We start from the raw sequence: 24,913 nt of genomic DNA, 5'->3' as shown, positions 1-24,913 counted from the left end.
CAAGGTAATCCCCTTTCCCCAATCAATGCTACCCCTATAGGTAAACCAATTTTTAATCCCCCTTTATCTTAGGAAAGTTGAGTCCTTTAACAAAGATATCAAGATACATCCAGGAAGAATCCAAATAACCTTCCTCTCACACACTGAGAATTTATAACCATTCTCCCATCTTTTTCTTCTGCCAGTGTTTCTGTGTATTTATGTTTGTCCTGATAGTATATAAATCTTATACTTGGGGTTCTTTTTGATGAGGTTCTTCCTTTTTTTTGCTTTTATATATATACATTTTTTTCTCTTGTCATATACTTTTATCAGTCGTTTTTGTTTGTCTGTTTTTGTTTGTATACTTCATAAATCTTACCTTGGGCCCCATTTGGGCTGAACCTTCTCTTTTATCTTCCCTTTTTTTCCTGTCTCTCTCTCTCTCTCTTTTTCTTTTCTTTTCTTTTTTCTCTCATTTGGGTGGGGAATTCTGATTGCTCAGAAGCATTCCAGGGTGCACCTTGACTGCACCACAGTCGATACATCCAGCTACATCCATTCAGTCATCTCTCACCAAAATGACTAGGCAGAGGAATGCCCAACAGAAGAAAAATACAGAGGATGGACCTTCTGCAACAGAGCAGCTAACGGCTATCAACATAGACAATATGTCGGAAAGAGAATTCAGGCTAACAATTATCCAGGCAACAGCTAGGTTGGAGAAAGCCATGGATGACCAAACAGAATTGATTAGGGCAGAACTGAAAGCCAGCAGGGAAGAGGTTCACAATGCTCTCAATGAGTTCCAATCTAATCTAAATTCTCTAAAAGCTAGGGTACCTGAGACAGAAGATAGAATTAGTGATCTGGAGGACAAACAGAGAGAAAGGATCAGGAGAAAGCCTGAAACAAACAGCTTAGAAGCCACAAAAACAGAATCAGGGAAATAAATGATGCCATGAAACGTTCCAAAGTCAGAATTTTTGGAATCCCTGAAGACGAGGAGAAAAAAAGAAGTCTAGAAGATATAGTGGAACAAGTTCTCCATGAAAATTTTCCCAACCTCATGAATGGAACCAGCGTTCATGTACTAGAGGCGGAACAGTTTCCCCCCAAGATTATAGATTCTCGAAAGTCCTCAAGACACCTAATAGTAAGAATGAAGAATTGTAATTGTAGGCAGACCTTCTTGAAAGCAACTAGGACAAAGAAGCTCCTTATGTACAGAGGAAAGCCCATCAGAATAACGTCAGACCTGTCAAGCCAGAAAGGGCTGGCAAGATATACGCAGGGCACTAAATGAGAAGAACATGCAGCCAAGAATACTTTATCCAGCAAGACTGACATTCAAAATGGATGGAGAGATAGTTTCCAAGACCAGCAAGGCTTTAAAGACTATGCTACCACCAAGCCGACACTGCAGGAAATATTAAGGGGGGTTTTATAAAAAAAAAAAATCCTAAAAATATCATTGAACAGAAATATAGAGACAATCTACAGAAAGAAAGACAGACTTCATAGGTAACACGATGTCAATAAAAATGTATCTATCAATAATCAATCTCAATGTGGATGGCCTAAATGCCCCCATAAAACGACACAGGGTTGCAGACTGGATAAAACGACAGAACCCATCCCCATGTTGTCTACATTTTGAACCTAAAGATACACCCAGGCTGAAAGTGAAGGGATGGAGAAGCATCTTTCATGCCAATGGGCCTCAAAAGAAGGCTGGGGTAGTGATTCTCATATCAGATAAATTAGATTTTAAACTAAAGACTGTAGTCAGAGATACAGAATGACACTACATAATCCTTAAAGATGATCTAACAATTGTAAATATGCACACCCCCAACATGGGAGCAGCCAATTACATAAGAAAACGATTAATCAAGATAGACATATTGATATGAATACATTAATAGTAGGAGATCTTAACACGCCTCTCTCAGTAGTAGACAGATCATCAAAGCAGAAAATCAATAAAGAAACAAGAGCATTGAATGACACATTGGACCAGATGGACTTCACAGATATATACAGAACATTCCACCCTAAAACAACAATACTCATTCTTCTCAAGTGCACATGGAACCTTCTCCAGAATAGACCACATACTGGGTCACAAATCAGGACTCAACTGATACCAAAAGACTGAGATTATTCCCTGCATATTCTCAGATCACAATGCTTTGAAACTGGAGCTCAATCACAAGGAAAAGTTTGGAAGGAACTCAAACACCTAGAACCTAAAGACCACCTTGCTTAAGAATGCTTGGATCATACAAATTTTAGGATTATTTGCTCCAACTCTTCCAGTTCTTTGAAAAACACCGGTGGTATTTTGATTAGAATGGCATTAAAAGTATAGATTGCTCTAGGCAGTACAGACATTTTGATAATGTTTATTCCGATCCAAAAGCATGGAATGGTCTTCCATCTTTTTGTGTCTTCTTCAATTTCTTTCATGAGTGTTCTATAGTTCCTCGAGTACAGTTCCTTTACCTCTTTGGTTAGGTTTATTCCCAGGTATCTTATGGTTCTTGGTGCTATAGTAAATGGAATTGATTCTCTAATTTCCCTTTCTGTATTTCCATTGTTAGTGTATAAGAAAGCCACTGATTTCTGTACATTGACTTTGTACCCTGCCACGTTGCTGAATTGCTGTGTGAGTTCTAGTAGTTTGGGGGTGGAGTCTTTGGGGTTTTCCATATAAAGAATCATGTCATCTGTGAAGAGAGAGAGTTTGACTTCTTCACTGCCAATTTGGATACCTTTTATTTCTCTTTGTTGTCTGATTGCTGTTGCTAGGACTTCTAATACTATGTTGAACAAGAGTGGTGAGAGTGGGCATCCTTGTCGAGTTCCTGATCTCAACGGGAAGGCTGAAAGCTTTTTCCCATTGAGGATGATATTTGCTGTGGGTCTTTCATAGATAGATTTTATGAAGTTCAGAAATGTTCCCTCCATCCCTATACTTTGAAGCATTTTAATCAGGAACGGATGCTGGATTTTGTCAAATGCTTTTTCTGCATCAATTGAGAGGACCATGTGGTTCTTCTCTCTTCTCTTATTAATTTGTTCTCTCACATTGATTGATTTGTAAATGTTGAAACATCCTTGTAGCCCAGGGATGAATCCCACCTGGTCATGGTGGATAATCTTTTTAATGTGCTATTGGATCCTGTTTACTAAGATCTTATTGAGAATCTTAGCATCCATATTCATCAGTCATATTGGTCTGAAATTCTCCTTTTTGGTAGGGTCTTTGCCTGGTTTGGGGATCAGGGTAATGCTGGCTTCTGGAAGTTTTCCTTCTGCTTCAATCTTCTGAAACAGCTTCAGGAGAATAGGTGTTATTTCTTCTTTGAAAGTTTGGTAAATAAAACTGGGGACATCACGTTACCTGATTTCAATCTTTACTAAAAAGCTGTGATCGCCAAGACAGCATGGTACTGGCATAAAAACAGACACATAGACTAGTGGAACAGAGTAGAGAACCCAGATATGGACCCTCAACTCTACAGTCAAATAATCTTTGACAAAACAGGAAAAAATATTCAGTGGAAAAAAGACAGTCTCTTCAATAAATGGTGCTGGGAAAACTGGGCAGCTATAAGTAGAAGAATGAAACTCGACCATTCTCTTACACTGTACACAAAGATAAACTCAAAATGGATAAAAGACCTCAATTTGAGACAGGAATCCATCAGAATCCTAGAGGAGAACATAGGCAGTAACCTCTTCGATATCAGCCACAGCAACTTCTTTCAAGATATGTCTCCAAAGGCAAAGGAAACAAAAGCGAAAATAAACTTTTGGGACTTCATCAAGATCAAAAGCTTCTGCACAGCAAAGGAAACAGTCAACAAAACAAAGAGGCAACCCATGGAATGGGAGAAGATATTTGCAAATGACAGTACAGACAAAAGGTTGATATCCAGGATCTATCAAGAACTCCTCAAACTCAACACACACAAACAGACAATCATATCACAAAATGGGCAGAAGATATGGACAGACACTTCTCCAATGAAGACATACAAATGGCTATCAGACACATGAAAAAATGTCCATCATCACTAGCCATCAGGGAGATTCAAATTAAAACCACATTGAGATCCCACCTTACACCAGTTAGAATGGCCAAAATTAGCAAGACAGGAAACAACTTGTGTTGGAGAGGATGTCGAGAAAGGGGAACCCTCTTAACACTGTTGGTGGGAAGTTGGTACACTGCAAGTTGGTGCAGCCACTTTGGAGAACAGTGTGGAGATTCCTCAAGAAATTAAAAACAGAGCTTCCCTATGACCCTGCCATTGCACTCCTGGGTATTTACCCCAAAGATACAGATGTAGTGAAAAGAAGGGCCATCTGTACCCCAATGTTTATAGCAGCAATGGCCACGGTCGCCAAACTGTGGAAAGAACCAAGATGCCCTTCCACAGATGAATGGTTAAGGAAGATGTGGTCCATAGACACTATGGAGTATTATGCCTCCATCAGAAAGGATGAATACCCAACTTTTGTAGCAACATGGACGGGACTGGAAGAGATTATGCTGAGTGAAATAAGTCAAGCAGAGAGAGTCAATTATCATATGGTTTCATTTATTTGTGGAGCATAACAAATAGCATGGGGAGATGGAGAGGAGAAGGGAGTTGAGGGGAAATTGGAAGGGGAGGTGAACCATGAGAGACTATGGACTCTGAAAAACAACCTGAGGGTTTTGAAGGGGCGGGGGGTGGGAGGTTGGGGGAACTAAGTGGTGGGTATTAGGGAGGGCACATATTGCATGGAGCACTGGGTGTGGTGCAAAAAACAATGAATACTGTTACGCTGAAAATAAATTTTAAAAATATATGTGAATAAAAGAAAAAATACACACACACACACACACACACACACACAAATAAAGATAGGTTTTGTGCAAACTCTGGGTGATATTCTGTGTGTCTGCCAGTCATTAATTGCATGTTACTTAAAATGTTTTTTTGAAGATGGAGGTAACTTTCTATTCTTAACCAAAGGATATAGATACATTGCTAAATTTATATTTTATTACTTCAAATTGGTTAACTATATTTTACTTTCACTACAAATTATAATTTAATTTGTAGAAGTTACAAAAAATTCACCTTCCAACTTTTACCCGATTGAAAGTAAAAAAAAAAAAAAAAATGCTCAAAGAGAGCTATCATATCATTTCTGTGCTTCCATTTTTCCATTAGATAGGGATTTCAGATGTGCCTAAGTCTTACGCAACCTGATTCTTGGACTCAGGAAATACTATTTAAAGACATCTGGGCTTTTCATATTTATCTGACATGCACTATTTGGAAGGGTTTTTTTTTTAAACATCTGAGTTATTATCCCTTATAATTACTTTCCACTAACCCAATTGTGTTTCCCAATATTTATTAGCTATTTTTTAAAAGTTTGAAAAGTACCAAAATGAGGTAATAAGTACCTACATATTCCTAAGTGTCTCCAAGTAAATGAAGCTAACTTAGAACTTATATGTGAATACAAAATATCATCATAAAGTTGCTTTGAACATGGCCTCTGTTAAGTACCTGGGAATTTCTAAAACTAGTTGTTGAAGTGGGTCTGAATCACTGCCACTGTCATTATCCTATTCTTCACTAATTAATTTTTACTAATGAGCAAACCCTGTTTGTACCTCTGTGCCTGAAAACTTGCCCTACATATAATTTTCATATCTGAGATATGAGGTCATAGGAAACATATACCAACTCAAGCCCATTTTAGAAAAGAAGGACCTAATTATAAGAAATTTTAGCAAATACATGAAGCCTAAAGGACTAGAACCAGTAACTAGAAATCTCTCTCCCTCTCCCTCTTTCCTTCTCTCTCCCTCCCTCTCGCTTTCCTTCACTCCTTCTCTCTTTCCCTCCATCTTCTCCTATTCATCAGTTTACCAGGACCCAACTTGGAAAACTGAAGAAGTTCAATCTCTATGTACACATCTGTCATCCATCCCGGTCCAGTTACTTGTAGCCAAAATAATAAGCTTTTCTGGCCTTCAACTCTCTTGCTGGAGCCCATTGAAATAAGCTCCCTGAGAAAGGCTGAGCAAATTTTCTAAGAAGGTGTGAGTGTGGATATAAAATAACTAATTTAATCTCCAGCACCTTTCATGAGCATTATCCAAGACCCCCAAAGAGGTGGGTGGTACCAACTGCTGCGACTTAGTAGAAAAATCTATCTGAAACATTCCAGCAATTTCAAAATGTCCAATGAATAAGATTTTGAAGGATGTCCTAAAACAGATTTGAGAAAAATAACCAATAATACTGCCTGTGCCAGAAAGGTATATAATAAAAATATAGGATTTCAATTTAAATTTGTGTATAAAAATAAAGTCAACCAAAAAAACATGTGCCTATCAATACTGACCACATTCACTCTTCTATGAGTATGAAGGGGGTATAGAAAGGATAACAAGGAAAAGTCAAAGCAAAGATTAGTTCCACCCATTCAAAGCAGAATTCAAAGCTTAATTTGTTTGTTCCTTTCATTATACCTCTCTCCCTGACTCTGCAACACTTTACTGGTTGATCTCATACTAACTAAGCCAAAATGGATTCTTTTATCTAATTTATCAAGGAACTCGTATAGAGTAGAGGACACATGTAAATTAAAGACAGTGAGAAAGACCCATCTTCATATCATAGTGACAAAATGGACGCTACTTTAAAATGCCTCTGGTAACCCATAGAGATAGAAGACTGAAAAAGAGGAGCTTATGAAGTGTTGCAATAAAGAAAGGGCTTTCTTATGTGAGTATCTTGATAATTAGACTGAAATAGTCCTAGATTAGTTTCCATGGTGAATTCATCAACAAAGTAATTTCTAATTCTATTATTTAGTCTGGTCCTTGTTTCCTATACACTTCTCCAAGATTCTTAAAAGCCACAACTACTAAAAGGAAGGTCTTTATAGGCTCTTAAAATGTTACCATAGTGATCTAAATATTTGTCTCCCTGTCCTCCCAGTGAAATGAGATGCACATGGTGAGCTGTACGTGGAGGAATAAGGCCCATTGAGTTCTTTATCTCAGATGACCAAAAGGTAGCTCCACAAAGGTTATTTATGACCAGTACCTTAACCAAGCAACATCAGTGGATGGTACCACAAAATGTTCTGTTCTGTTCATCTAGAGAGCATCATGACTTACCAAGATTTTATCTAGCTCATGAGGAGCTTCTTAAATTTCATAGTATTTTATTTATTTATTTACTTTTCAGCTTCACTGAGGTATAACTGACTCACAAACTTTAAGATATTTAAAAGATACATCATGGTGTTCTGATATATGTGTATGTCATGAAAGGACTCCCTCCCCATCTAGTTAATTAACACACTCATCACCTCCCATATTTACTTGGTGGTTTTTGGTTTTCTTTTTGTGTGTGTGTGAGAACATTTAAATTCTATTGTCCTAGCACATTTTAATTACACAATACAGTGTTCTAAACCATGGTCATTGCACTTCACATTAGATCTTCAGATTTTATTATAACTGAAAGTTGCAGATTTCACACTATTAACAAACAAACAACTGAATATGTAATGTTTTCAAGATTCTAAGGGTAATATTGTCTAAAACTTGTGTCGACTGAGTGGTCTGATTGCTATTAAAAAGGAAATGGAGGACACACATTAAATAAGCTTCATATGATGTATAGATATCCCCTGCTTTTTTAAAGTTTGTAGTTACATCACTTCACTTTTACAAAAGACCCACATTAGTACCTTTTTTCATTACCTTCAAGAAATCTGAAGAAGATACTGTCTTTTGCATAAAAAGCCAAAAAGCAAAAATGGCACTCAGTGTATGTTTTGCAGCAAACCATTACAGAGGCCATGGGTACTCTGAGCAGCAAGAGTGGCCTCACCAAGCTCCTTCCCCAGGACTGTACTCAGCATCCCAGCACCAAGCCACCATAGCTTTGAGCTGTGTCTGTGAGCATCATTGCTTTATCTTGACTTACTTCGGGCATCCCTTAGCAAGATGTGTCCTAAGGTATTAAAAAAGCCTAAGAGGTTATTTTTCGGGTCTGGAACACTCAAAAATTTTTCCATTATATAAATTCATGGTAAGTGCTTCTTCATTTTACACAATTCTGGCCTATAAAGGTTCTCAAAGAATCACTCTACTTTTGGATAGTAGGGGAAACCTGTATTGGAATTATCACTAGGTGTCATCACTGCCCATTAGAGCTGGCTAATAAACGTTATGAAATGTTCCAATGACTTGCCTTCCTTTAATGAATTCTCAGTTGTTAGCAATACCCTTCTTCATCCTACACACACAAAGTTGGGACATTTAGATGTGCTTACACCCAAGAAACTTCATTTAAAAGAGGAGTAGTACTTGAAATGCTATGAAATATAGAAAATGGAGGAGATAACTCCCACTTATACCAACATTTTCATTTCATCTCTGTATCACCCATCTTACCAGTATAATGCCTGGAACATGATTATCCATTTATAGTTAAAGTGTTTTTTTAAAAATGAGTGAATACATTAATAAATAAATCCAGAGAAAAGCATAAAATTTTATTACATGGAGAATCAAGTTCACAGAAGTAGATAAATTTCTTACTCCTGGCTGTCAAAGGAGGTGGTACTTTTGATTTAGGAAGAGTGGAGACCAGTGAAGCAAATGCTCAATTTATAGTTGCACTGTGAGAAGTGTGGTGGTGGGTAAAATGACATAGTCTATCTTCCCATCAGGCTGTGGTAAAGAGAAGGGTGACTCTGGGGCTTTCTTGTGTTTTTTTATTTTGACTTCATTTACACAACATAATTTCCCATTTAGACATGCCACTTCATATATTTCCCCCATTTCACATTTCTTCCAGCAGTAGCCTATTATATTACTAAAGCATTTTCTGGGGCATGCTGTATCTGTGCACAGGAAACATTGAAAGAAGATTAGTTTCTAAGACAGAGTAGAAGTAGTATGTGGTACCCACAGGTTTGGCCTCCTGTGCTTCCGAAGTGAACCTTATGCTGATAAGAGAAAATTAAGAGCCTCCTCCTTGAAAATCATCCAACAAGGGTGCCTGGGTGGCTCAGTGGGTTGAAGCCTCTGCCTTCGGCTCGGATCATGATCTCAAGGTCTAGGATTGAGCCCCACATCAGGCTCTCTGCTCAGCAGGGAGCCTGCTTCCCCTTCTTTCTCTGCCTGCCTCTCTGCCTACTTGTGATATCTCTCTCTCTCTCTTCTCTTTCTCTTTCTGTGTCAAATAAATAAATAAAAATCTTAAAAAAAAAAAAAAGAAAGAAAATCATCCAACAAATTAAGAACATCAAAAGTCCATGCTCCTAGCCGAAACTCAGTTGGCTCTGAGGACATTAGTACTTACATGACAAAAAGGAAGAGAGAACAATTCATGGTTATCAATTGGAGCTATGTCCCACTCCTGGACTCCGGAAAATCTGACTCTGTCTTCCATACTCCGGAGTCAGCACTCCCTCAGCCTTATTCTAGCTCAGTGTCCCCATAGAGTACCAACTTGCCACCACCACACTATTCAGAGACAAGTTAACTTTTAAAAAAGTACCACAAACAGGACTTCTTAAGTTAAGAGAGAAATAGGGTTTCACACTCACTGATATGAAGAGTAGAAATCTCCCTTTGCTAAGGCCAAGACTTCATGGGTCTCAGCAATAAATGCTGCTGAGAAATTCCCTTATTCAGCTTCTATGTCTTCATGACCATGATCCTCCTGGATTCAGTCTCAATCTCTCTTTCCTTCTCTCTCTCTCTCCATCCTCCTTTTTGATCTCAGATAAATGTGTTGCCCACGGATCAAACTCAATTCCATGTGTACCCATCTCCCTAGAGATCCAAACTGTCACCTATTTGGAGTATTGCACTGAGGGCCTAGATCACCTATTTCACATTCTTTATGTGCCCTTGTACACAAATTTGGACAAGCTCCTGGAACAAAGGGAAAACAAAGACATTTCCTCATATGAAATTCAATCATTATGAAACTGGGTCATTATACTCAATTGACAGATGAGAAAACTTATATTCAAAGGGAATAATCAGGGGTGCCTGGATGGCTCACTCAATTGAGCATCTAACTCTTGGTTAGGTTAACTCTAAGGGTCCTGGATTTGAACCTGTGCTGGGCTCTGCACTCAGCAGGGAGTCTACTTGAGAATTCTCTCACTTTCCCTCCACCCCTCTCCTCATGCTCTCACTCTCTCTGTAAAATAAATAAATAAATCTTTAAAAAAGGGAATAATTAGCTCAGTTCATACAATGAATCAGTGATCAAGATACATTTTAACCTCACATCTACATGATTCCAAAGCTTTTGCTCTTCTCATTACTATTGTAAAGGCAGAGTTTAAATGGAAAAACAGATGGTAGGGTTCCTGAATGAAAACCATATTCAACATTATAAAGATAATTCTAGATGCAGGGTTCATGCCTACGTTTGGAGAGGATGTCTGAAAGTACAGCCCTGATGTCTTCTTACCTCTTACCTCCCCAAATACTTTCTTCTAAGACACAGGCTTAAGGAGACTGGGTACTTTTGATGATATTGGCAAGATATCAACAATCTCAAGGGCCCTGACCCCACTCCTACAAACAGTAATATCTCCTAGGATTTCATGGTGTATTGGGACAAGTTACCTGTTGGTACCTCAAACTGCAGAATAATGAGAACCAGAAATAGCTTCATGTTTACAGACTTCCCAAGAGAAAGTGGCAGCACAATTTCTTTGTCTAGTGATCTCTGTCACACAGAGTTTTTCAAGGTGAGACAAGAGCTTTTGGTACTATCAGCATTCTGAGCTCTCATTTTAACCCACATGGGTGGACTGGAAATCAAAGTCCATACCACCTTCTTTCCCATATATGGAGGTCATAGTCACAGAAGGTTCCATTACCTTACACCTACTCTTCTTTGTTCGAGATAAGAGCTCCCAAACAAATAAAAAGAAAAAGAATAAGAGCTCCCAGAGAGCAGGAACATTGATTTCTCCACCTGGGCCATCAGCCCAATTGAATCAAGTCTGGTAGGATATGTTCTTGTTTGTGTGAATCAGTCCTAGTTTATTCCTCTCATTCCAATATCCCACCCAGTTAATGCCACCATTTACTCACAAAAGTTACCCATTTGGAAGATTAATTAAATCATGAACTAATCAAGGGAGACACATATGCACATCCAATAATAATTACATTTTTTTGAGATTTTATTTATTTATTTGAACTAGGGGGAGTTGGAGATGGAGAAGCATGCTTCCCACTGAGCACGGAGCCCAATGCTGGGCTTGATCCCAGGACCCCAGGATCATGACCTGAGCCGAAGGCAGACATTTAACGACTGAGCCACCCAGGTAACCCAATAATTACACTTTTTAATGTATGAAACTTCCAGAAAGCCCTCTGGGAGTAAGACTGCATTTAGGTTTAGCTAGATAAACTGCTATTTTTTCAGAGTCTCCCATAAAGTCTTCCCAGTTCAGCCCAATTCTACAAATGAAGTCTTTCAAAAGATCAAATCTCTTTAGCACAGTGTTCAACTCATTATGAACTGGTCCCTGCTCACCTCTCCTAGGCATTTTACAGAACCACTTAACGTTTCTACAAATTAGTGTAGACACCTCAACCCAACTTGTTACTTCCATAACCTGTTTCTTTGCACATTTAAATCCCTCTTCACAAATTTATATCATGCTCTCCCACTTATCCATTAAATTGGTCCCAGTGAGCTCCCAATTTTCCTTCAAAACTACAATCAATCATCTCCACATCTATGAAATTTCCCTTGATCCAGCTAAACAGAGCTGCAAACTCCCTTCTTTATGTCAACACTGTACCTTGTCCATATTTTTCTTGACAGTCATAATATGTCATGTTCCAATTATTTGTTCATCTGTAATAAGCTATGAGCCCCTCAAGGGCAGGCCACTGGTTTCATTCAATTTGGAGCTCTTTTGTGTGCATGTGTGTGTGTGTGTTTGTGTTTGTGTTATGTTAGTTACCACTGAGTAATATTCCATGGTATATATACACAGTCTCCTCATTTTCAAAGTCTTTTGTGACTAAGTAATAGATTTCCCCTTGAGTAGGCTAAATTGAATAATTTGCTGCATTTCAGTCATGGTCATTAAAAAAAAAATCACTCATCAACATTTGTTACGGCACATCCCACTGTGACCCACAGTCATACAAATTGCTTTTAATACCTTACTTTAAATGTGTTTCATTTCTTAGAAATAATCTCTGAATTCTAGTTAAGATGTTATCTTCCCAAACTGTTGAATAGGCTGAATCCAGGCAAGAAATAGGACTATTAATACCCTCTTATAAAGACTGGAGGAGTTAAGCAAAATTCTTTTGTTGTTCTTCATTTATGGATGTGAGGAAGCTGAATTAACATTTAATGCTAGAAAAATCAGAAACTCAGATAAACAAAAAGGTGGAAAAAACCACCCATAATCTTACCTCTGTTAACATTCTGGTGTTTAGCCTTCTAAATATTTCCCTCCAAAAGAAATTTGACAACTGTATGAGAGGTAAGATCAAAGTAGGCTTGTTTGCTTTTCAGTTACTCTGTTTAAAATAAAGTCTGCTAGTCAACACTCCCTGAGCACACATATAATAATACTCAAACAATGTCTACACTCACTCTTCCAATTCAAGAAATGGGCCGGGGCGCCTGGGTGGCTCAGTGGGTTAAAGCCACTGCCTTCAGCTCACGTCATGATCTCAGGGTCCTGGGATCGAACCCCGCATCGGACTCTCTGCTCAGCAGGGAGCCTGCTTCCCTCTCTCTCTCTCTCTCTCTCTGCCTGCCTCTCTGCCTACTTGTGATCTCTGTCTGTCAAATAAATAAATAAAATCTTTAAAAAAAAAGAAAGAAAGAAAGAAAGAAATGGGCCTACTGGCAAAAGAGACATGACCAGTACAGAGGAACCACATTCAGCTGCCTTTACTAATCCAGCATTATGCCTAAATATATGTCATCAGATAGTTTCAGGAAAATAAACAATATAAGAGAAGAACTTAAATGAACAATAAGGACAAATGACCTCAAAGGAAATAAAGCTAATAATGAGGACAGAATAGAATTATTAAAAATCACAAAATTTCGGGCACCTGGATGGCTCAGTTAGTTAGACAACTGCCTTCGGCTTGGGTCATGATCCTGGATTCCCAGGATCCAGTCCCGCATCGGACTCCCAGCTCCACAGAGAGTCTGCTTCTCCCTCTGACCTTCTCCCCTCTCATGCGCTCTCTCACTGGTTCTCTCTCAAATAAATAAATAAATAAATAATCCTTAAAATTTTTTAAATTTAAATTTAAAAATTAAAATGATAAAATTTGACTACATAAAATGCTTAACATATTAATAACAAAATGCATGCAGGAAAAGGTTCAAACCAGTAGAAGATTAAAAGATAATCAGAGTAAAATAAAACTTATAAATGCACTATATACTATAAGAGGATTAATATCCATAATTTATAAAGAATGTTTACAAATCAGTAACAAAATGACAAATGACCTAGTAGAAAACAGGCAAACAATATCATAGAAACAAAACATGTAAGCATCTCTTGCAGAAGGTTGATATAATTTAGAAATACATTATTCATTTTAAGAGTCTGTTTTTAGTCCATAAATTATCTCACAAAATAAATTCATTTGGGTAAGATTGTGGGACCCAACAGGTTGCAATTTGCTATATATTACTGTTCCTTCTCATTCCACTGTACTCTTGAGACCTTACTAGCAATGTGTCATATTTTATGAAATGTGCATTTGGATCTTTTATGTGTGTGTTTGGACAATAATTGTAAAACCCTACACAAAAAGTATATCAACGTCTCATGTGATAATTAATATTGGCTCATAAGCAATATTTTCTTAAATACTAAAGATATAAGTGCTTTAAGTAGCTTTAAATATGCCACTTAACTATTTTTCTCCTTTTTTCTCTGGAACTACTAAAAGATTAAGATATAGGAAATAAATGATGTTACGGTTTCTCTTCCTGCTGCAGTGTGTTTCAGATCATTTTATAAAATCAAAATGAATCTGGGGCACCTGGGTTGTTCAGTGGGTTAAGCCTCTGCCATCGGCTCAGGTCATGACCTCAGGGTCCTAGGATTGAGCCCCGCATTGGGCTCTCTGCTCAGCAGGGAGGCTGCTTCCAAGTCTCTCTCTCTCTGCCTGCGTCTGCCTACTTGTGATCTCTCTCTGTGTGTCAAATAAATAAATAAAATCTTTTTTTAATTTTTTTTTAATTTATTCGACCAACAGAGATCACAAGTAGGCAGAGAGGCAGGAGAGAGAGAGGAAGGAAAGCGGGCTCCCTGCTGAGCAGAGAGCCCGAAGCTGGTCTCCATCCCAGGACCCTGGGATCATGACCTGAGCTGAAAGCAGAGGCTTTAACCCACTGAACCACCCAGGCGCCCCAAATAAATAAAATCTTTTAAAAAAATCAAAGTGAATCTGAAGTTTTATTTGTTTTGTTTTTGTTTGAGCCATAGAGAGTTTTGTTAGGGGTGTAGATAAAACTTTAAGGTTGAACATCTGGTACAAATAAGAACATGTGTTATCTGGGGCTTGAAGTCTTATACCTAAATTTCACAGTTGCTTTAAGATTCTCAGAAGGGAACCCATATATTCCCATGTGTATCTGGTGCTTTGGTATAAGGAATGTTCCAAATCCATGGCCGGTCTTTTCTTCCATACAGTTCTGGAGCCAGGTCATATGGCACAGGAAAGACAGCCACTGGCTCCTTGTTCCCTGAGAAGAATTTCTGTTTTACTTTGAAGCTGTCCAGGCCAAATGCTGATGGCAGGAAAAGGACCCCAAGCTCATAGGAATGGATCATCAGCTGGGTGCTGTTCTCTAATGCTCCCCAGGTGGCCTTGGACAAATTCCTTGTGACAAGGAACCAAGCAATTTGAAGCCTGGAGAAGGTCTCATATATGTTTTAATATGTGGCATAGCATTGCTGTGGCCAAATATGTCAGCCAACCATTTGTGAAAATAGGAAGGGAGCCAATTCTGTTTTTCAGCTGTCTGGATGTTATAGGGAAGCGACATCCCGGCTGGATATCCTTCTAAGTTGGTTCACACATTTTCCACAAAAGGATAGATCCAGTGAAGAGGAATGGCACTTTTCCCTGGGGTCCTGCTTTCCTTTCCCAGCTTCACCAAGCCTCTTTAAACTCAGAACACAACCATTTCGAATCATCAGCTCCCACAGACCCAATGCTTGAAAACTGACTTACTATCAGCAAAGAATCTCCTTTAGACAAGGATGAGGCATGCTCTTTCAGAAGCTTTCTAAGCCCAAAATGTCCCCAATTATCTTTCTGACTTCCTTGAAAGCATCCTGCAGTTGATCCAATAAGATAAACATTGGTTTCAGAGAGATCATGCTTGTGGATGGTGTTTATCCACTTCTTGAGTGAAGGAGCATTATAAGCCATCAAGTAGCTGATGATACCAACTTTAAAATGTGTTCTGATTCTCCAGATCTGTGGGTTTCATGGATAATTCATGGGTGTAAGGGTCTCAACCATATTCCCTGAGTTTTCTGGTGCCAGTTAGCATGGATAAGGTTGGAGGTGTGTATGACAACCCAGAGGACTTCTTCATACAATAGTAACATCATTTTCCTGCAAGAGGGAAATGTTTTCATAAGGCCTGGCCTAGATATGTAAGTGAGCCTTAGCTTCTCATTTATCTCCATGCACAAGCAGGATTGGTTTCTGAACTCTGGTGGATACTGTTTTATGAGCCTGCCCATATCAAAGCAGTAGTTAAACTGAGCTGAAGATACAAGTGCCCCAAATAGAGGAGATAGAATATCCTTGATGTGGAGGGCTCCAGAGTTATAACTTGGCTTAATTCCAGAGACTCTAGTGAGGTAAAATTGGGAGTCCCTTTATCCAACATGTCCCAAATGTCTTGGCCTTGCCCTGAGGTTTCATACTCCTCTTTCTCCTCTTTTAATCCATGGTGGGCAGGAGGACTGTGATTTCTAGTTCTTTGGACAGCACTGTCTTTGGAAGAAGAGATGCTGCTCTCCTCTTTGACCACTATGTTTTTAGCCTGCTTCTGCTGTGTTCCTGGTTGCAGCTCATTGTCGCTGCTAGAGAGACACCAACCTAGATCTTCCTGGGAACTACTCTTCTTTTGAGAGGTGAAGACTTCTTCACATTTGGAGAGGTGAAACTTGTCAATCTGTGTTGCTGAACTTCACAAGTATTGATTTTCTTCTATAGGCAGCTTTCCTAGTCTCAGAACAGGTGTATCTTGGTTCATTTCCTGCTCCCTGCCCAGCATCGGGGAGGGGAGAAGTAGAGACTTGTCTAGTTTTGGCTTTTCCTCCTCACTTTCATCACTATTGGATATTGTCCACTTCCCATAATCACCTTCCTGAGACATATTTTTTTATATATATTTTATTTATTTATTTGACAGACAGAGATCACAAGTAGGCAGAGAGGCGGGCAGAGAGAGAGGAAGGGAAGCAGGCTCCCCGCTGAGCAGAAAGCCAGATGCGGGGCTCGATCCCAGGACCCTGGGATCATGACCTGAGCCGAAGGCAGAGGCTTTAACCACTGAGCCACCCAGGTGCCCCCCTGAGACATATTTTTAAAACTTTCAGAGCTTGGGGCACCTGGGTCACTCAGTGGGTTAAAGCCCCTGCTTTCGGCTCAGGTCATGATCCCAGTGTCCTGGAATTGAGCCCCGCATCAGGCTCTCTGCTCAGTGGGGAGCCTGCTTCCTCCTCTCTCTCTCTCTCTGCCCGCCTCTCTGCCTACTTGTGATCTCTGCCTGTCAAATAAATATATAAAATCTTTTTAAAAAATTTTTAAATAAAACTTTCAGAGCTGGTAACAGCTGAATTCGCACCTGAAATTCTGGCAACACACAGGTCTATTATTGTTATTTTTTGATAGTTAAATAGTACCATGAAAGGTGAATCTACAATAGAAGAGCTATCACCTATGACTTTGATGCGGCATTCCATAGCATGTCAAAATGAGAATTTTCTCCAGGTGAGGCCTGTGTGTGTGTGTGTGTGTGTGTGTATAGGGCTACCCATGTCTGTCTGATTCTTCCAGTCTTTTATTGATGAAAACTGTCAGGTCAGAGGAACATAAGATAAAATAAAAAGATCATATGTTATTAATGAGAAATAAATGGTAATTGATAATTAGGGACATTAGTCCTGATGATGATTTTTTTAGATATGACACAAAAAGCACAAGTAACAAAAGCAAAAACAAACAAGTGGAACTACATCACACTAAAAAACTTCTGCACAGCAAAAGTAACAATTAACAAAATGAAAAGGGATCCTATGGAATTGGAAAAAATATTTGCAAACCAGATATCCAATAAGAAATTTCACCCAAAATATATGAAGAACTCATACAACTCAACAACAACAAAATCTGACTAACAAATAGGTAGAAGAAATAGACATTTTTCCAAAGAACACACCCAAATGGTCAAAAGGTACATAAAAAGATATTCAACATCTTGGGGTGCCTGGGTGGCTCAGTGGGTTAAGCCGCTGCCTTCGGCTCGGGTCATGATCTCAGGGTCCTGGGATCGAGTCCCGCGTCGGGCTCTCTGCTCAGCGGGGAGCCTGCTTCCCTCTCTCTCTCTCTGCCTGCCTCTCCATCTACTTGTGATTTCTCTCTGTCAAATAAATAAATAAAATCTTTAAAAAAAAAAAAGATATTCAACATCTCTAAACATTAGGAAAATGCAAAAAAAAAAAAAAAACCAAACCCACAATGATATATCATCTCATATCTGTTGGAATGGCTATCAACAAAAAGATAAGAGATGACAAGTATTGGTGAGGATTTGGAGAAAAGGGAGTCTTTAAAAATTGTTGGTAGAAATGCAAATTGGTTCAGTTGCTATGGAAAACATGAAGGTCCATCAAATAAGTAAAAATAAAACTACCATATGATTCAGCAATACCTCTTCTGGGTTCATACCTAAAGGAAATGAAAATAGGATATAAAGAGAGAGGTGGCCTACAGTTTTCTGTTCCTTTAGTGTCCTTATCTGGTTTTGGTATCAGGGTAATACTAGCCTCATAGAATGAGTTTGAAAGAGTTCCTTCTTCTGTTTTTTGGAATAGTTTGAGAAGGATAGATATTAATTCTTCATTGAACGTTTGGTAGAATCTACCAGTATAGCCATTTGGTCCTGAAATTTTATAATATGTATCTATCTAAAAAACAAATACAGGGCGCCTGGGTGGCTCAGTGGATTAAGCCACTGCCTTCGGCTCAGGTCATGATCTCAGGGTCCTGGGATCGAGTCCCGCATCGGGCTCTCTGCTCGGCAGGGAGCCTGCTTCCCTCTCTCTCTGCCTGCCTCTCTGCCTACTTGTGATCTCTGTCTGTCAAGTGAATAAATAAAATCTTAAAAAAAAAAAACAAAATAAAAAACAAATACAAACACTAATTTGAAAAGATATATGCATCTCCATGTTCATTGCAGCATTATTCACAACAGCCAAGATATGGAAACAACCTAAGTGTCCAATGATGAGTAAATGGATAAAGAAATGGATAAAGAAATTGTAAATGGATAAAGAATTGTGCATATACACACACAGACACACACACACACACACATATACACAGTGGAATATTATTCAGCCATAAAAAGGAATGAAATATTGCCATTCATGACAACACGAATGGACCTTGAGGGCATTATGCTAAATGAGGTAAGTCAGACAGAGAAAGACAAATACCATATGATCTCTCTTCCATGTGGAATCTTAAAAAAAAAAAAAAAAACTCACAGATACAGAGAACAGATTGGTGGATGCCAGAGTAAAGGTGTGAGAGGTGGAAGAAATGAGTGAGGATGGTCAAAGATAAAAAGAAAAAGAAAAAAATACAGCATATCACTGACCACCATCACCACCAACAAAAAAGACCAGAGGTTTAAAAGATGAAAAGATAGGGCCATGCCAAAATCTATAAAAATATGGGGCTCCCATTCCAGTCTGGGGGTCTCATGGAATACAGATCAAAGAAAGCTCCCCAATGAATATGTATGTGTGTGTGTGTATATATATATATTTATATATATATATATAAATATATATATATATATATAAAAATAGGCCTCAAATATATATATATATGTATATATATATATATGCCTCAAAGGATGCATTAGATTGTTTTTCCATAATGAAAACAGCTTTATGCCATATGAAGGGATAAAGAAGATGTGTTTATATGTATACATACAATGGAATATTATTCAGTCATGAAAAGAAGGAAATCCTGCTATTTCTGACGATGTAAATGGACCTTGAAAGCATTACACTAAGTGAGAAAATTCCAATAGAGGGATAAAACTACTGCATGGTATCACTAAAAAAAGCCAAAGCCAAACTTGTAGAAACAGAGAGTAGAATGGTGATTACCTGGGACTGTGTGTGAGAGAAATGGATTGATAAATAAATCCTGGCGATCTACAACACAGCATATTAAGTATAGAAGAGAATACTGTATTATATACTTCAAAATTGCTGAGATTAAATCTTAATAAATGAATCTGGGTAAAGGATATGGGGTATTTTGCAGTATTTTTTTTCTATAAGTTTGAAATTGGTTTTTTTGTTTGTTTGTTTGTTTGTTTTTTAAAGATTTTATTTATTTGAGAGAGAGAGAGCGTGAGCATGAAAGGGGCAAGGGGCAGAGGGAGAAGCCGGCTCCCTGATGAGCAGAGGGCCTGATGTGGGACTTGATCCTGGGACTACCAGGATCATGACCTGAGCCGAAGGAAGTTGCCCAACCAACTGAGCCACCAGGTGCCCTAAATTGTTTTATTATAGGGGCATCTGGGTGGCTCAGATGGTTAAGCATCTGCCTTCGGCTCAGTCATGATCCCAGAGTCCTGGAATTGAATCCCTCTTTGGGTTCCCTGCTTCATGAAGAGTCTGTTTCTCCCTCCTTCTATCCCTTCCCCGACCACATGCACGAGTGCAAGCACACTCTCTCTCAAATAAAACAATAAATAATTGTTAAAAAGAAATTGTTTTATAAAAAATTAAAAATGTAAAAAAAGAGCCCAAAAATGGCAATTATAGGACAAGACAGAGGTGTTTGCTAACAGTACAGCAGTAATCATATTACAGTACATAAATGTACAATTTAAACTTATACAGTGTCACTGTACACCTTAAACTGATACAATATCAACTGCACGTCAATAAAAAATAATAATTTTTAAATATACTAAATGTTTCTCTTTCTAAAGGCCTTAAAAGATGTGTAGAAGTCTATACAACCAACTTTTAATCTCAGTGTCTTCTGAAGAGGGGGATGAGAAAGGTTTCAGGGATAAAATAACAGATCACTGGTCTGTGAATCAGTGAGGACTCAAATTCTCGACCTTGCTGGATGATCCCTGGATAATTCCCTTTTCTTTCTTTAGCTTCACTCTTCCTATCTGTAACATATAAATGTTAGACTTAGATGTCCACCAAAGTCCTTGTATTCTAAGCCAGGAGTTCAATTTATCCCCAGGGATGAAAATTTCCCTTTGTCCTTTTAGGAAAGACCTACTCTATAATTTGGGGGTACATGAGATAATTGGGAGGGGAGGTTGTGTCCACACCCACATACAATGGTAACTGGAACAGATTCCTAGATGTTTCATCCGCTGCTATTTCCTCCACTAACCACCCCAAACCCTCCACACCCATCCCCCACTCCCCAGCTCCACTTTCTGTTCTCAGATTCATTCTCCATTGTCTCCTACCTGTTCCTATGGGACTCTCTTCCCTGGCCTCCCTGTCACCCATCGTGTACTCCAACAGCCAGAGTGATTCTTTTTTTTTATAGTTTTATATATAATCCACTTTGTTTCTAAAGTGGCAAAGTTCTATATGATTTTATACAGAAACTAAACTGATCTAGAAGTTAATAACTAGAAAAGTGAAGGCCACAAACATTGCCCATAGCACTTAAGAAAATAAGATCTACAGTAAAAATGAGACTGGGACTCACCCTACAAAAAACACCGGTAAAACATCCTGTCACTCCTCCAGAGGGTGCTCTAGGACATTCAATGTGCTCCCTGATGTGATAATAGATTATGGTAAAGCATTATGTTCCTGAAGAATGCATTATACCAATCTTTTCTTTTTCATTAATTTTTTTAAAAATTATGTTATGTTAGTCACCATACAGCACATCATTAGTTTTTGATATAGTGTTCCACGGTTCATTGCTTATAACATCCAGTGCTCCATGCTATCCCTGCCCTCCTTAATAACCACCTGGTGATGGGCATTACATCATTCTATTACCAAGTACAAGAGTCCCTGATGATCTATCCTAACAAGCCGTATTATGCTGTGCAGCAGCACAGGGACTGGGTTCCTATTAGCTACACTGCAGAAAGGCACTGCCACAATTCACACACATCAGTAAGCCTCTTTCTACCTAGATCCACATCTCCCACTGTAAGGAGACCTTAACCCCGATCATTTAACAACTTCATACACCTTCTTTATGTTTCTCATAAATAGATCAATGAGATCCAGCCTGTTGGTGCCAAAGTATGGAAATACAAGGAAGTCATAGGAATGACTTAAAAGTCTTCTTTTATTTTTTTTTAAGATTTTATTTATTTATTTGACAGAGACACAGCAAGAGAGGGAATACAAGCAGGAGGAGTGCGAGAGGGAGAGGCAGGCTTCCTGCTGAACAGGGAGCCTGACACAGGGCTCGATCCCAGGAAGCTGGGATCATGACCCGAGCCAAAGGCAGAGGCTCAACCCACTGAGCTACGCAGGCGCCCTTTAAAAGTCTTCTTAAAGTCTTAATTCTTAAAAGCCTATTCCTGAAAGTGACACCAATCATTTCTCCTCATATTCCATTGGTAAGAACAAATCACATGACCACACTTAGATGCAGGGGGCATGGGACTTTGGCAACATTTCCCAAGTGACAATTATATACTATGGGGAGGGGAGGATGCATTTCAGGGGAAAGCTGGTCAGAGTCGCCACAGGTATGGCAGAGGGCTAAAAGATACAGAGAGCTACAGAAGAGTTGAGAGATGAGGAGCAGCTAAAAGAAAGTGTCACACATCTATTAGAGAAGGGCATAGACATCAGATGATATATAAGAGTCAACACTCTTCTTGTTTCACGAATAATAATCACCAAAAAGAAAGCACAACTCTTGTTATATATCCAAGCATTCAACAAGAAAAAGCATTTTTGTACCAAAGTAATTCAGAAGTCTAAATGCATTTTTCTTCAAGAGTCTAAATTTAAAAAGTAATTATGTGGCTAAGTAATCAAGACTCCATCCAGTCTGGGATTCCACAAAATGCCAAAGTATTGTACTAAAATGGTATGTTTTCTTTATATTTGCTATTACAATGCAAAAAACCATTGTTCCTTGTCCCAAAACAAAAAAACAACAACAACAACAAAAAAACTTAAAAAGCATTCAACTTGCTTTTGCTGCTATTATGTAGTTTTAGAAATCTATCTTGTTTCTGACACATACACCATTTTCTCCTCTGGGGATTTAGAAGAGCACATACTTTGCATCCACTCCACAATTACCTGTGCATATTTTCAGTAGCATGCAAGCTTCACAGGGAGTTTAGGGGAACTCTCTCCTAAAGCTTTGCTCTCTGGACCATGGCAGAAGTATAGGTATGCAAGTGGTTGCAGATCATGCTGTGCCCTGAGGTGAAGACCCATTAGTATGACTAGGAAAGATAAGTCACAGGTACAAAGAGTTTGGGATCTGTCTGCCCAGACAGAGGAGTTATCAGAGGCTCCCTGAAGATTCCATTGTACTTCCCACTTGGGACTACCTCGATCCCTGAAATCCCTACTCATGTGACCTAGATGAAGGAACTGACCTTGCTAAGCTCTCCTTCTTAAGGTCTTTTATCTTCTAGTCTCTTCAAGTTCCTTAACCTGTCTGTCCTGCCCAATTCTTTATTCCTCATCTTATTTCATGGGAGAATAACTCTGTTAGGCCTCTAACAGTAACAACAGGAGAGAAGAAAGGAATAAAAGGCGGCTTTATGGCATCAAGCAGTACTGAGCAAATATTCTGTGGACACCAACCATGTGCAGACTGCGACTTAAGTTATCACACTTAAAACTTGTAACACTTTGAGTTTGATGTCATTGCCAGCAATTTTTAATTGAGGAAAGTGAGGCTCAGAGGTTTGGTATGACTTTTCCAGGGTCTCATTAATGCATCAGCAGTGCAAGCTGAATGAAATCCATTCTGCCTAACTCTACCTTCTGTAATCACACCCAGAAACATCTTTAGCTCCCTGATTTTGTTATTATAGAAAACTTCTTGAATTCATCAAGATGTGTACTCCCTTGACCCAAATAAATTCCATGCATTTATCAGACTTTTCCTTCTTCACTTTTCTTTATCAGTGTCCATTCCATGATTCATCACTTCAATTGCTTTCTTGCCAACCTCTTAAGAATCCAAACACTATTATTTTCTGCACCTATCTGCAAAGAAAAAATTCAACCCCAGATCCTTTTTTTTTTTAAGATTTTTTATTTATTCTTTTGAGAAAAACAGAACAAGTAAGAGCACAGCATGGGGGGAGGGGAGTAGGGAGAGGGAGAAGCAATCTCGCACTAAGCAGGGAGCCCAGCATGGGGCTCCATCCTACAACCCTGGGATCATGACCCAAGCAGAAAGCAGACACTTAACCAACTGAGCCACTCAGGCACCCCAACCCCAGATCATTTTAAGTATTTACTTTCTTCACCACCAAACAAACACAAATCCCAACCCTGAAAAAAATGCTGGAGAAAATCACAAAGCTGTACAGATTAACAATATCTGAATTTGTCACTTTCAATATTTACACAGCACTCAGCAGCAGCCATTTGACTGCCATTCAAGAGAAGGCTTGATGAAAGTAAAAGTAATATCTGGTTTTGCTCATTATTTCAAACCATTTTGAATGTAAACTCCATGATGTTGGGAACTGCCTGTGGTACATACTGCCAGCCCCTAAGACATGATATATGCTTAATAAGTATCTAATGAAGACATTAAATGAAAAAGAGCCTTAAGTGGTCAACAATAGTCCAGGATTTAAACAACCTTGCATTGGAAGTTACAATTAAGCAGAGACTTGAGAGAGAAGTAGGAGTTCGCTCAGGAGAGGAGATGGAAAGCATAGTATTAAAGGGAAATTGAAAGGCATTCCTAAGGCCCCTCCTTCCTACTTTACACACAGTGTTCTAAATATTCTCTCTATTCAAAGCTCTTCTATTCTCTCCATCCCCGTTGTCACTCTTATGAACATACTCAGATTCAGTCTCTACCTTGCAACCAAATGCACTTCTGCTGTTGAAATAAGCAAGATGGTAGAATAGGAGGCTCCTGGATCAAGTCCTCCTCACAGAAATACAAATGAACAAATATCCACAAACAAGACGCCTTTTGAAAATCCCAGGACTTGGGGGTGCGGCTGAAGCATGTCCTTTGAAGCACAAAAAATAAGAAAATCTACTTTAGAAAGATAAGAGAAGTAAGTTCACTTTGACCATATCACCCCTCCCCAGGCCAACAGAATGCCACACCAAGAGTGATCTTCTGGGCCTATGATTTCTCCAGTGGAGAAAAGAGGACCAGAAGCAGACATTCAGCCTCTCCAGCATTTCAGGGTCACTCCCTGGAAGCCTACTTCTATATTGGAGAATACTGGGACAACTGAAAGACTAGGTACTTGCTTGATCATGGTACACAGTCAGGGACCTTGCCCAACCACAAAGAACAGCTAGTGACTCCACTGAACCAGAGAGCAAAGCCATCATTCCCAACCAACCACAGAGC

General features: G+C 38.9%; 1 pseudogene across 1 annotated transcript; it reads right to left on the bottom strand.

Annotated features, from left to right (window-relative positions):
* Positions 1-14,658: 14,658 nt before the first annotated feature.
* Positions 14,659-16,454, bottom strand: LOC309870653 (tyrosyl-DNA phosphodiesterase 1 pseudogene; annotated as a pseudogene). The gene has a single exon. The product of its transcript is annotated as a tyrosyl-DNA phosphodiesterase 1 pseudogene (transcript).
* Positions 16,455-24,913: the final 8,459 nt, after the last annotated feature.

The sequence above is a fragment of the Mustela nivalis genome, assembly GCF_964662115.1.
Source record: "Mustela nivalis genome assembly, chromosome: 8".
Taxonomy (NCBI): Eukaryota; Metazoa; Chordata; class Mammalia; order Carnivora; family Mustelidae; genus Mustela; species Mustela nivalis.
This window is presented reverse-complemented; position numbering and strand designations above follow the sequence as displayed.